The sequence below is a fragment of the Littorina saxatilis genome, linkage group LG12, assembly GCF_037325665.1.
Source record: "Littorina saxatilis isolate snail1 linkage group LG12, US_GU_Lsax_2.0, whole genome shotgun sequence".
Taxonomy (NCBI): domain Eukaryota; kingdom Metazoa; phylum Mollusca; class Gastropoda; order Littorinimorpha; family Littorinidae; genus Littorina; species Littorina saxatilis.
In genome coordinates, this window is record NC_090256.1 from 79,530,597 (window position 1) to 79,543,466 (window position 12,870).

The 12,870-nt window shown below is 40.4% G+C and overlaps 1 protein-coding gene across 2 annotated transcripts in view; it reads left to right on the forward strand.

The window, feature by feature from the left end:
* The first annotated feature begins 3,195 nt into the window (after window positions 1-3,195).
* Window positions 3,196-12,870, forward strand: part of LOC138982873 (cytosolic purine 5'-nucleotidase-like) — a 45,784-nt gene continuing 36,109 nt past the window's right edge. For both annotated transcript variants that reach the window (XM_070356262.1, XM_070356266.1), the window contains exon 1: window positions 3,196-3,327. The gene's annotated coding sequence lies outside the window, so the exon portion shown is untranslated. The remainder of the gene's footprint in view (window positions 3,328-12,870) is intronic.

Consider the following 12,870-nt stretch of genomic DNA (forward strand, 5'->3'; position numbering starts at 1 on the left):
TGTACATAAAGGGAAAGTTTGTGTGCGTGCCTGTATGTGTTCTTAATCTAAGACAAATGTCGCCAATGTTTTTACAGAGTGACGTTAAATAAACGATTTTATCATCATGTAGTTGTATGTATTGGCCTTCCTTTGAGAAGCCATAACAGTTCAAAAGGGCTTAGAGATAAGCTCTAAATTGCTCAATCCTGTTTGAGTGGAGTTCGCCTCCAAAGGTGATTAACACGGTTACATTCGTCGACAAGGATGGGACTCGATATGGTCAGGATTGGCATTATGGCCACTGAATCATTTTCGTGCTGTTCCCATTCCACGAATCTGGGAGGGACCTAAGCTTGGCGGGTCCATTGTTCGGACCCGGCGAAGCCGGCGTACGGCTCTAAGTACTTCTTCCCGGCGAAGCCGGCTACCCGGCAAAGCCGGCTACCCGGCGAAGCGGGTATTCATCTAGTATATATATATATATATATATATATATATATATATATATAATTGGTTACACTGACTGACTGAAGCCACGAAACACTTTGATTTGACAAAACTAGTTGAATAAACATGGGAAATAAAATTTAAAAAACAGAGAGCAAGAAGAAGAAGAAGAACTAGTAAGAAAAGAGAGAGAGAGAGAGAGAGAGAGAGAGAGAGAGAGAGAGAGAGAGAGAGAGAGAGAGAGAGAGAGAGAGAGAGAGAGAGAGAGAGAGAGAGAGAGAGAGAGAGAGAGAGAGAGAGAGACTGAGAGAGAGAGAGAGAAAGATACGGAGAGAGAGAGAGAGAGAGAGAGAGAGAGAGAGAGAGAGAGAGAAAGACAGAGACAGAGACAGAGACAGAGAGACAAGACAAGACAAGACAAAATCTTTATTATCGAGGGTAATAGATAAGCAAGAATATTGCTTTTTTTACATCCAGCCCTCGCCCTAATATAGGGTCAACAAGAACAGAAAACAATATAATCAAAGAACTATCACATCAAACTTAATACATTATAACTGTATATACAGATACAAATTTAAAAATAAATTGTCATACTGCATTTTAAGTACAATTTCCAATGATAAAAAGTGTCAATTTTTAACATAACTTAAAGGCAGGGTAAGCCTCCCGTAAACCATCACAGATACGGTCAGGCTTTTACACACAGTACAAACACCCTTTCATTTAAACACTCACCAATTGAGAACATCCTAGGTGCCCTCCGTAAAGAGCGAACAATTTTCAAAGAATTTATTTTTGCGTGGTTTATCTTACCCCTGAGCCATCGTGAACCCGTGTGATCCAGTTTTCCCTTTTCACAATGCAGTCGTCATAGTTAGTCATTTGAATGCGACTCGACGTGAGTTTATCTACAATAGCACGTTTTTTTATGCACGAAACAACGGCTGTGGTTCACAAGAACTCTAGCGATGGCTTTTGACTGTTGAGAGGAACGGCGATTTGCACTGATAAACCGGCCGTCGTCTGCTACGACCCTTGCGTGACCCTGCTTCCGGGCTTTTCTTTTTTTAAACTTTCACAACTTCGAATTGTTCTGATCTTGTCTTGATGAAAAACGAATTCTTTTATGATTAAAGAATGTTTGTGTAACAAGCTGTCAATTTATTATTTAGATTTTAAAAGTTAGGTCTAGCGCAAAAACGAGGCGCCGTTGTTGTTAACGGAACAAGTCTACGAAAATAAATTCTTGGAAAATGTCTCACGCTCGACAGAAAGCAGCCAGGATGTTCCCGTTCGGTGAGCGTTCAAATGGAAGTATGCTTGTACTGTATTTAGACGCTCGGGGAGCTCTGTGATGGTTTACGGGAGGCTTACTGTGCCTTTAATTTAGATCTGCATATTATTATAATTTTGTTTAAACATGCACATACATTTTAAATGAATTGATGAACCATTCAGCACATGTTGAGTTGCATTATGTGCGACATAAGCCTATACTTTTTTTTTTAAGCTGTCTGTGTTTGTTTTGTGCTTTAGAAAAATAGGCAGTGAGTTCCATAGGACCGCACCTGAATAAAGAAGGCTTGAGTTTGAAAAGGTCAATACGTGGAGTCGGTGTTATGATTTCAAGTTTAGTCTGTTATAGTTCAAAATAAAATTATCACGTAATGTCTCCGGTGCATATCCTGACATCACTTGTTGATTGTTTTTTGACATCTCATAAAATAGAGAGAGAGAGAGAGAGAGAGAGAGAGAGAGAGAGAGAGAGAGAGAGAGAGAGAGAGAGCGAGAGCGAGAGAGACAGAGACAGAGACAGAGACACAGAGAGAGCAAGAGAGGCGGGAGAAAGAGAGAGAGACAGAGAGAGAGAGAGAGAGAGAGAGAGAGAGAGAAAGAGAGAGAGAGAGACTCAGAGAGAGAGAGACTCAGAGAGAGAGACGCGCACTGACATGACTGTCCAGTTTGCCCCTCTTCGGCTCTTGTGTAAGATAAAGAATGAAAGAAAACAATTTTTTTTTAAACTTTAAAAAAACAGTGCTCGTTTGTGTTTTTCTTTGTGCCTGTAAACGTTCTGACAAGAGCACTTCCAGTGACTAAGCACTGTTTTTACATTTAGTCAAGTTTTGACTAAATGTTTTAACATAGAGGGGGGGAATCGAGACGAGGGTCGTGGTGTATGTGTGTGTGTGTGTGTGTGTGTGTCTGTCTGTCTGTGTGTGTAGAGCGATTCAGACTAAACTACTGGGCCGATCTTTATGAAATTTGATATGAGAGTTCCTGGGTATGATATCCCCGGATGTTTTTTTCTTTTTTTCGATAAACACCTTTGATGACGTCATGCCCCCGGACCCCCCCTAGTAAGGCTAGGCGCTTCGCGCCGTCGACTTGACGCTTCGCGTCTTCAGTTAGAAATGTTCAGCCTTTTTTACAATTTTCAATTCCCATGCCTTAGCCGTCCGAAGACTGAGGCAAGAGCTGGGATAGAGCTTTTTCCGCAAGCACCGTCTACTTCGCAGTTTCCACTGTGATATTTAGCAGACGCATTTGCACTATTTTTGGCATTGAACCAAGCGAACTATGATTCTTCCAAGAATTTGAAATGAATATAATTAAAAACACGTTCCAAGGGATCAATGAAAAAATGAATACACACGTAAACAAGACGAATTTGAGCATTTTTTTTCTGTAGTTAGTAAGAGTATCCTGGATGAATTTTGTTCCTTGTAACATAGAAAGGATGTAGTGCGTACATGTTTACAATGTATTCCTACGCTCAAACAGCTGGTTGGTGAAAGATCGTCTGAAATCGCCCAAGCTAATTTCATAAATTTTGAGCTCATTTAAAAGAAACATTCCTTGAGATTTGGTTCATTCACAGAAGAAGCAGCATTTGACGTAAGTGTTGTGTTATTTGTATCAAATACGATAAAATAGCCATTAAATTTCCAGTTACGCGAGCCAAAAGCGTAGTTGCAGAGGAACAACATAGAGAATGCTCGTTGAACTGCGTCTGGTAGTAATATCGATGCGGTAGCAATGTCGCCATCCTCCTTCAAATTTGAGGAGTGTTTTCGATGAATATGAATTATTCAGACCCTGAACTTTACTCTTTTTAGAGAAAAGTGAGACTGGAAAGGTTTTTGTCTCCAACTGCGACATGCAGCTTCTTTTTGACTTGAATTTCAAATTGAAAGAAATTATCGTCTGCTCTGATCGATATGATTGAATGAATTTTCATTGGAACTGAAAGTTGGTGCCAATTCTAAAACTGTGCCGTGTTGATGTCGGAAAGAATGAATAAATCAGAAGCCTGCTGTTTTGTCTATTCCAATCAGTAATTAGGGTCAGGTGGACCAGATCATATGCATGGTTCTGGGTAGTAAGCTTACTGCAACATTTTGGGAATTGCAATTTGCACTCTTGTAGTTGTACTTGTTGTTGTGCTCTGTTTGTTGACCTTTGCATCTATATCTATATACGGCTTGTGTGTGTCTGTCTGTCTGTCTGTCTGTGTCACTTCGCGATGCACGCGTACAATGCACCGGCTGAAGCCGGGTACCCGGCAAAGCCGGGTATTTGGCTCTACTTCTTCCCGGCGAAGCCGGGTACCCGGCGAAGCGGGTATTCATCTAGTAATAAATAACTGAGCTCATGATTTACCCTATTGAGAAGGAATAGACCCTATCGGTATTCCAAGCTGCGAAAGAAAAGGTTCGAAGTTCTCGCGACGTTCAAAGCGTAACAAAGAGCGTGTCTTGCTTGAGCTGCTCAAATACCAAAAAGGTCTATTATATATTTCACGAGTGGGCATGACCAATGTTCTATTGGTTAGAGAACATTGGAAAGCAGCTGCATGTGTGTCTGAGCTGAATGTTAATGCTGATAAAACCCCATCTGACAGTAAAAATAAAATACACTCATGATGCATTGTGATGCTGGAACAGTGGAAGTTGGAGGTATATGCTCAATACCACGTAGATTAGTTTTGATAAAAGGTGACCCTAAGTCTAATGCTTGAAATATTTTTGTGTGAAATAAATACCAGCTACAATACCTTGAATCGATCGCAAATTTATGTTGAGCACTTTAAAAGTATTAGGTATATATATTGCAGTATAAGTACTATAACTTAGAATGGAACAGTTTAACTTTAATGCATTATATATATACTTCAAGTGTCCTGCAAATTGCGAGTATATGAGATACCAAGCTGAGGCAAATGGATCATCCAAGCTTACAAAATTACAGTTCAATGATCATTGGCTGATCTCCCTGATGTAAATTGTAACATTGTTAGTAGCAATGACACATGAAATTTTGAAATTAATGGTTGAATGACAAGAAACAAACCATTTTAAAGAGATCAAAATTCTGAGCACATAGCAATTTGTTTTATTTAAATCGGTGCAGTAGTTCTCGAGATATGGTCATTTTAGTTCGAAATCACTTTGCTTTGAGCGAGCCGAGTTCGCAACCTCTTCAGGCTTTAGATCGACCGAGTTTCGCATTTTTCGGGTCCAGTTTTGGGCAGCAAAATCGTTGGGAATAAGTAATTTCTTGCTCGATTCTTTTGATTTTTGGCTTAACTGAAACAGAAGTTAATGTTTTATAAACTGCATTTTAATCGTGTGGATGGAAGTTTTCAGACTAAATTTTAATGAAACTCACACGAGTAATACTCACCGACATGCTGACGGAGATGTAGCTTCCGGTGGTTCGCGGTTTTTTGTATGGGAAAGATGTAAGGCTTTCTCTGATTGGTTGCAAAATATCACAGCCCTCCAATGAAAATTACGGTATTCCGAGCAGTTTGAAATGAACTGGTCGTCTGCTAAGACTAAGAGTGACGCGAAAATGGCCGCGAGAGGCAGTGAAGACGAACACGCACTTTCACACTCAAAATATTCCAAAACACATCTTTTATTAATTTCATACAGTAAACTTTGTTTTTGAATCATTTCTTTATTCATTCCTTTTTTATTTGATACATAATATGTGACTTACAAAAATCAATTATGCCAATTATTTTTCACTCAAAGTGAAAAACAAAGTGCCTTTTCACTGTGTCCTCAGTTGACGCTGCAGCGCTGAACCGATTTTGGTTTTTATCGTTTTTCTGTACATCCATTCCCAGTAACTCTTCCTTATCTTCTCCAGTGTTTTGCGCGTTTATCTCCCTTCCTTCGTGTGGCGTCAATTGCGTACGGTGCGCCACTCACCTGGCAATGCCGGGTACCCGGCGAAGCCGGCGTACGGTGCGCCACTCACCCGGCGAAGCCAGGTACCCAGCAAAGCCGGGTATTCGGCTCTACTTCTTTCCGGCAAAGCCGGTACCCGGCGAAGCGAGTAATCATCTAGTATTATATCTATATCTATATATATATACATACATGTCAACCCCTATCAATGTTTTCCTGTATCACATTACCAAAAAACTGTATCATCAGGCCAAAAAACTGTACATAGCGCGCGGCACCGCGGTATTACCGCGTAAGGCAGAATTTGAAAGTTGTGTTTATGGTAGTGAGGTGCATAGTATAAAGATCAATCAATTTCATCATAAAATGCCAATCAATACTGATTTCAGTGCTTCTGTTCTGATAATGAACTAAAATCAGTATTGATTTGAATTGTATGAAAAAGTGATGTGTATTGAATATGCTTTCTTATTATCATTTCATGATTTATCTATAAACTATAATGAACACAGGCAAAATCCATTCTTCACATTCCTGATTTTATGTCCAGTCCCGGATTTTCCCGAATAGTGCAAAAGTTTCCCGATTAAACATTTTTCGAGTATAAATAATGACTGGAGTGTATTTTCAAGCGCCTGTACTCGGCGTAGTTTCACTTCTGAAATCTCGTTTAGCGCGAGGCTTCGTCACACAAACGCTGTGATCAAAATCGAAACTAAACGAGAATAGGCGAGATTTGTGGCTAGCGCATGCGCTTCAGTCGAATGTGGATGAGAAGCAGAAGAAGAAGCAGCAGCAGACGACCACAAAATGAAGAAAACAACGGTCCAGCGCCCGAAAGTTCTTGTAAAATTTGAAAAGAGTTACAAACAAGAGTATGACTTCATCTCCGAATCGACAAGACGCGGCATACATTTCGCGTTTTGCACCAAGTGCCGCGAAGATATCAGCATCGGACATGGACTCGGAGGCCGGGGGAATATTGAAGCTCATTCAAGAACAGCAAAACATGAACGGAACCGTGATCGGAAACCGATCTCACGCTTTCGTCCAATCGGAATATTTCTCCCCCTCTTTTTTTTTTTACAAATGTCATTTTTGAAATTTCCCGTATCAATGAAGTTTTTCCGTATCAATCCCCGTGATACGCCGTATCACTCGAAAATCACGAAAAATCCGTATCCGATACGGGAAATCCGTATCAGTTGGCAACTCTGTATATACGACTTGTGTCTGTGTGTCTGTGTGTGTGTCTGTGTGTGAGTTCGCGATGCACGGCCAAAGTTCTCGATGGATCTGCTTCAAATTTGGTGGGCATATTCAGGTAGACCCGGGACAGGACACAACCTGGTCGATATTTCAACACGTGCTCTCAGCGCGCAGCGCTGAACCGATTTTGGTTCCACCTCAGCTATTTTGGTTCCACCTCAGCTACCCGGGCCCCCATACCGACACACCAAAGCCAAAGTTCTCGGTGGATCTTTTTCAAATTTGGACACCGTATTCAGCTACACCCCGGACACAATATCATCGATGAGATATTTCAACACGTGCTCTCAGCGCGCAGCGCTGAACCGATTTTGGTTTTTGTGTTCATTTCACCATTATATTAAGTAACTCTTCCTTATCTTCTCATCTTCTCCAGGTTTTCAGCGTTTACCTCCCTTCCTTCGTATGGTGCACTATAGCATGAGTGGGGCGTCTTCGGATATTCCCGGCGTTCTGTTACTATTTTTAGAAGGTCACCGCAGTGTCCAGAACGTAAATTGGACCCTTAAATTATCCTCACTGTAAAAGTGCAAAGGTCGAATCAATTTATAGCCACGCGAAAAATACACTGTCATCTATCTCTCTATAGATACGGCTTCTCTGTGTTTGTGTGTGTGTGTGTGTGTGTGTGTGTCTCTCTATGTGAGCAACACCTGGGGATTGTTCAGTTCTGTTTGTGATGTGGTCTGGCGGCTTTTGTGTATTTGTATGTACTGGCCTTCCTTTGAGAAGCCATAACAGTTCAAAAGGGCTTAGAGATAAGCTATAAATTGCTCAATCCTGTTTGAGTGGAGTTCGCCTCCAAAGGTGATTATCACGGATACATTCGTCGACAAGGATGGGACTCGATATGGTCAGGAATGGCATTATGGCCACTGAATCATTTTCGTGCTGTTCCCATTCCACGAATCTGGGAGGGACCTAAGCTTGGCGGGTCCATTGTTCGGACCCGGCGAAGCCGGCGTACGGCTCTAAGTACTTCTTCCCGGCGAAGCCGGCTACCCGGCGAAGCGGGTATTCATTCTAGTATATATATATATACGACTTGTGTCTGTGTGTCTGTTCGGGATGCACGGCCAAAGTTCTCGATGGATCTGCTTCAAAATTGGTGGGTATATTCAGCTAGACCCCGGACACAACCTGGTCGATGAGAATTTTGAACACGTGCTCTCAGCGCGCAGCGCCGAACCGATTTTGGTTTTTCTGTTCTTTTCACCATTCCCAGTAACTCTTCCTTATCTTCTCCAGTGTTTTGCGTTTATCTCCCTTCCTTCGTGTGGCGTCAATCCATATTCCCGTTACTACGTTACTATTTGTAGAAGGTCACTGCACGTTACTATTTTTAGAAGGTCTCCAGTGTTTTGCGCGTTTATCTCCTTTCCTTTGTAAGCCGGCGAAGCCGGCGCCGGGTCCCAGGCGCAGCCTGGTATTCGGCTCTACCTCTTCCCGGCGAAGCCGGTACCCGGCGAAGCGGGTAATCATCTAGTATATATATTATCAACAAAAAAAAATCTTTATTATTTTTACAGACTGAGCAGTAACCAAAATGATATTTAGCACACAGAAATTCTGCCAGGCAGTTGAATTTTGGTATGTTTCTAAGTGGAAGGATGTTCTTATCTCTTGTGAAATGCTTGGGGGATGTGTGGTGATTCATAAGATTATTTACAGGGGAAGGGAGGAACGTTTAAACTTTCAGTCTGACTGGTATGGTTGTCTAGATGTAGGTCTCCTTCTCAGTGAACCCGCCTGACCTTGCCATGGTGAAAACGTGCTCTCAGTCATATATTGTGCAGTATAAGAAAATGGGGAACAAAAAGAAGAGGAGTGTGGCGTCACTTTGTGTTGACATTAGTGGAGTATGTTAGGATGTCATAGCCTGTTCAAGTGTATTTGGGCATTTTGGGATGGTCGGCCATGAACAAAGCCTACAATACCAATGTATCCTGTCAGAAGTCTTTTTAAGTAACACCCACCCGAAATTGTACAGGCAACCATAATCAGAGGATTAAATCGGCTCGCGTCCTAAAGCTATTCCACTGCTATGCTAGTTTGCTCTTACAATCGTGTAGTACCTACGTAAGTAAAAGCCAGCCCAACCAGCAGTCCTAGTATATATGTACAGTTCCATGGACTTTGTTACAAGTTCCATTTGTCACTGCAGCCCTTGTCTTGTCAGATGGGTCAAGTGCTAGCACAATCACTTTTCTATCTCGGCCTCTCATGTTCTTTGGTACTCGACAAGGGCTAGGTTGAACTTGAAGCAAATTACAGTTTTTACCTTCCGATAATGCTTGTGTAATAAAGAATAACGACTGTATATAATTTGTATATATAAAAAAACAACCTGGGAAAACACTATTACGTATATAGCTTGCGTGTTGTTACTGCAGTTATAAAAACACACCAAAAAACAAGGTCGCTTTGCTTGCTAAAAAACACAAAGCGAGAAGAGGAGACTGGCTGAACTGACGCTGCTTGCACATTCTTTCTCTCTCTCTCTCTTCTCTCTCTCTCTGAAATTTTTGTCTTTATTGATTTTCTTTTAAGTAGAGAAAATGTGACGCACGTAATTTATGCATGGCACGTACGGAACGTACCTTTGACAAGTTGTCCACGTGAAAGACTAACAAGTCACGTAAGGCGAAAATACCACATTTACTATTTAGTCAAGCTGTGGAACTCACAGAATGAAACTGAACGCATTGCATTTTGTCACAATGACCGTAGTCCGCCGCTCCTGCAAAAGGCAGTGAAACTGGCGAGCCTGTTTAGCGCGGTAGTGGTTTCGCTGTGCTGCATAGCACGCTTTACTGCACCTCTCTTCGTTTGAACTTTCTGAGCGTATTTTTAATCCAAACATATCATATCTATATGTTTTGGAATCAGGAACCGACAAGGAATAAGATGAAAGTGTTTTTAAATCGATTTCGGAAATTTAATTTTAATGATAACTTTTATATGTTTAATTTTCAGAGCTTGTTTTTAATTCGAATATAACATATTTATATGTTTTTGGAAATCAAAAAATTATGAAGAATAAGATGGATCGTTTTATAAAAAAAATTATGAAGAATAAGATGGATCGTTTTATAAAAAAAATAATTTTAATTACAATTTTCAGATTTTTAATGACCGAAGTCATTAAGTAAATTTTAAGCCTCCAAGCTGAAATGCAATACCAAAGTCCGGCCTTCGTCGAAGATTGCTTGGCCAAAATTTCAATCAATTTGATTGAAAAATGAGGGTGTCACAGTGCCGCCTCAACTTTTACAAAAAGCCGGATATGACGTCATCAAAGACATTTATCGAAAAAATGAAAAAAAACGTCTGGGGATATCATACCCAGGAACTCTCATGTAAAATTTCATAAAGATCGGTCCAGTAGTTTACTCTGAATCGCTCTACACACACACGCACAGACAGACACACACACACACACACACACACACACACACACACACACACACACACACACACACACACCACGACCCTCGTCTCGATTCCCCTCTATGTTAAAACATTTAGTCAAAACTTGACTAAAAGTAAAAACAAGTCGCATAAGGCGAAAATACAACATTTAGTCAAGCTCAGTCGAACTCACAGAATGAAACTGAACGCATTGCATTTTTTTCCGCAAGACCGTACACTCGTAGCATCGTCTGTCCACCGCTCGTGGCAAAGGCAGTGAAATTAACAATCCAGAAAAGCGCGGTAGCGGTTGCGCTGAGGAGGATAGCATGCTTTTCTATATCTCTATTCTTTTTAACTCTCTGAACGTGTTTTTAATCCAAACATATCATATCTATATGTTTTTGGAATCAGGAACGGACAAGGAATAAGATGAAATAGTTTTTAAATCGATTTCGCAAATTTCATTTTAATCATAATTTTTATATTTTTAATTTTCAGAGCTTGTTTTTAATCCGAATATAACATATTTATATGTTGTTGGAATCAGAAAATTATGAAGAATACGATAAACGTAATTTTGGATCGTTTTATAAAAAAATAATTTTAATTACAATTTTCAGATTTTTAATGACCAAAGTCATTAATTAATTTTTAAGCCTCCAAGCTGAAATGCAATACCAAAGTCCGGCCTTCGTCGAAGATTGCTTGGCCAAAATTTCGATCAATTTGATTGAAAAATGAGGGTGTGACAGTGCCGCCTCAACTTTTACAAAATGCCGGATATGACGTCATCAAAGACATTTATCCAAAAAATGAAAAAAAAAGTCTGGGGATATCATACCCAGGAACTCTCATGAAAAATGTCATACAGATCGGTCCAGTAGTTTACTCTGAATCGCTCTACACACGTACACACACACACACACACACACACACACATACACATACACCACGACCCTCGTCTCGATTCCCCCCTCTATGTTAAAACATTTAGTCAAAACTTGACTAAATGTAAAAAAAGACTCCACACTTCGTGGCTGGGTTTCTTGTTCCAGTAAGTCGAGCTGTTTGAACGAGGGTGATGAGAGCTATGGAGAGAAATACGTAATCAGTCGCGATGACACAGGGGGTGGGTGGGGGTGTCGGTTCCGCGTTTATCCACTAGCCGTGCCATTTTAATCTTGACAGAAACGGGACAGTCTGTTGTTTTAGACTCAAAATCCTGGCATTATTTTATTCAGTATTGTCTCAGTTGTCAATATGACTGTTTTATATGCATTTGTATTGAAACTGAAATAAAACTTAAACAGATATACAGGAGAAAGCTCTCCATAAATATTAATTTGCCTCTACGATTTAGTTTCTCACTCGATATCTGATTTTGAACGAAGGAAAGCGACTTGAGAAGTAACGAGTGAACATGAGCACAAACAAGACATTTTGTGTGTGTTGTTAGTGCGTACTCGTTCAGAAGAGAAGTCTATTAAGAAAAGGTGCGCTAGTACCACTATTTTGCGATGTTGTCCTGAGAATACTCACCCTGTCAATGTTTGTTAAATTGGCATGCTGATAAGATGCGATATGTAAGGACAGATTTTCCAAAAGATAAGACAATGTGCGTAAACAACTTCAGAATATTTTAATTTGACCCCTCTCCTTGTTTTCATGTCACTGAGTTTCTAGATTCTTTTGTTTACTCCTTCTTTTGACCTTTTTTCTGAATGTTGTTTTGAAAGATTACTTCAGACAGCCAGTGAACACAAATCGAAAACCGTATCAGTCTCACGGATCTGTGTAATTACGTGTGTATTGTTGAATGTTTGAATCCAGTCCGCAGAGTGGGTGTCGGCAAGCAACTTTCATAATGTTGCTCAGCTTTTCTCGCGAATGACAAGTGCACCATTTACCCCCATGAATGCAGACATTCAGTTCCTGTTGGTTTCAAAAATGTTCGTTTGATAAAGGAGAGAAGGGATTATCAGTGGTGGGAAAGTAATTATGTGTTTGCGGCATGCCATCAATCCTCCGCAACAAAACTTTTGTATGTTACAAAATCGCCATATTTATAGGTAATTATGGGTTGCATTTGAGACATAGAAATGTCAGAATGACCAAGTTATTTAATGAGAGGGTTGAGTTTTAAGTGACAGTAAGAGTGGAGTGTGTGACCTTTTGCTTGTTTATCGTGTCAACATGATAAGTCTGCGTCGTCAACATGTTGACATCGTGAGTCAAAAGAAGTTTGCGTTGGTGCATACAAACCTGTCATCATCATTTTGCCGTGAAAAGAGTAGGCTAGGTATCTGCTTGAAACTATGATGATCGTACTGAAAACTAGAATTACCTGTCTCTTAATTTGTAAAGGGCAAATTAAGAGCGAACAAAGAATCCTAATACTCGTGATCCTATTGTATTGGAATGAAAGGAGACGTTTCCTAAGTATAATTTTGACCTGATTTGTGTCTACTTTTTTTCCCCGTTTATCAAAGGGTTTATAAAAACCGGCTTAGCGTTTTTGATGTCGGTGCACATTATTTGTACTGGAGATTTCAGGTCG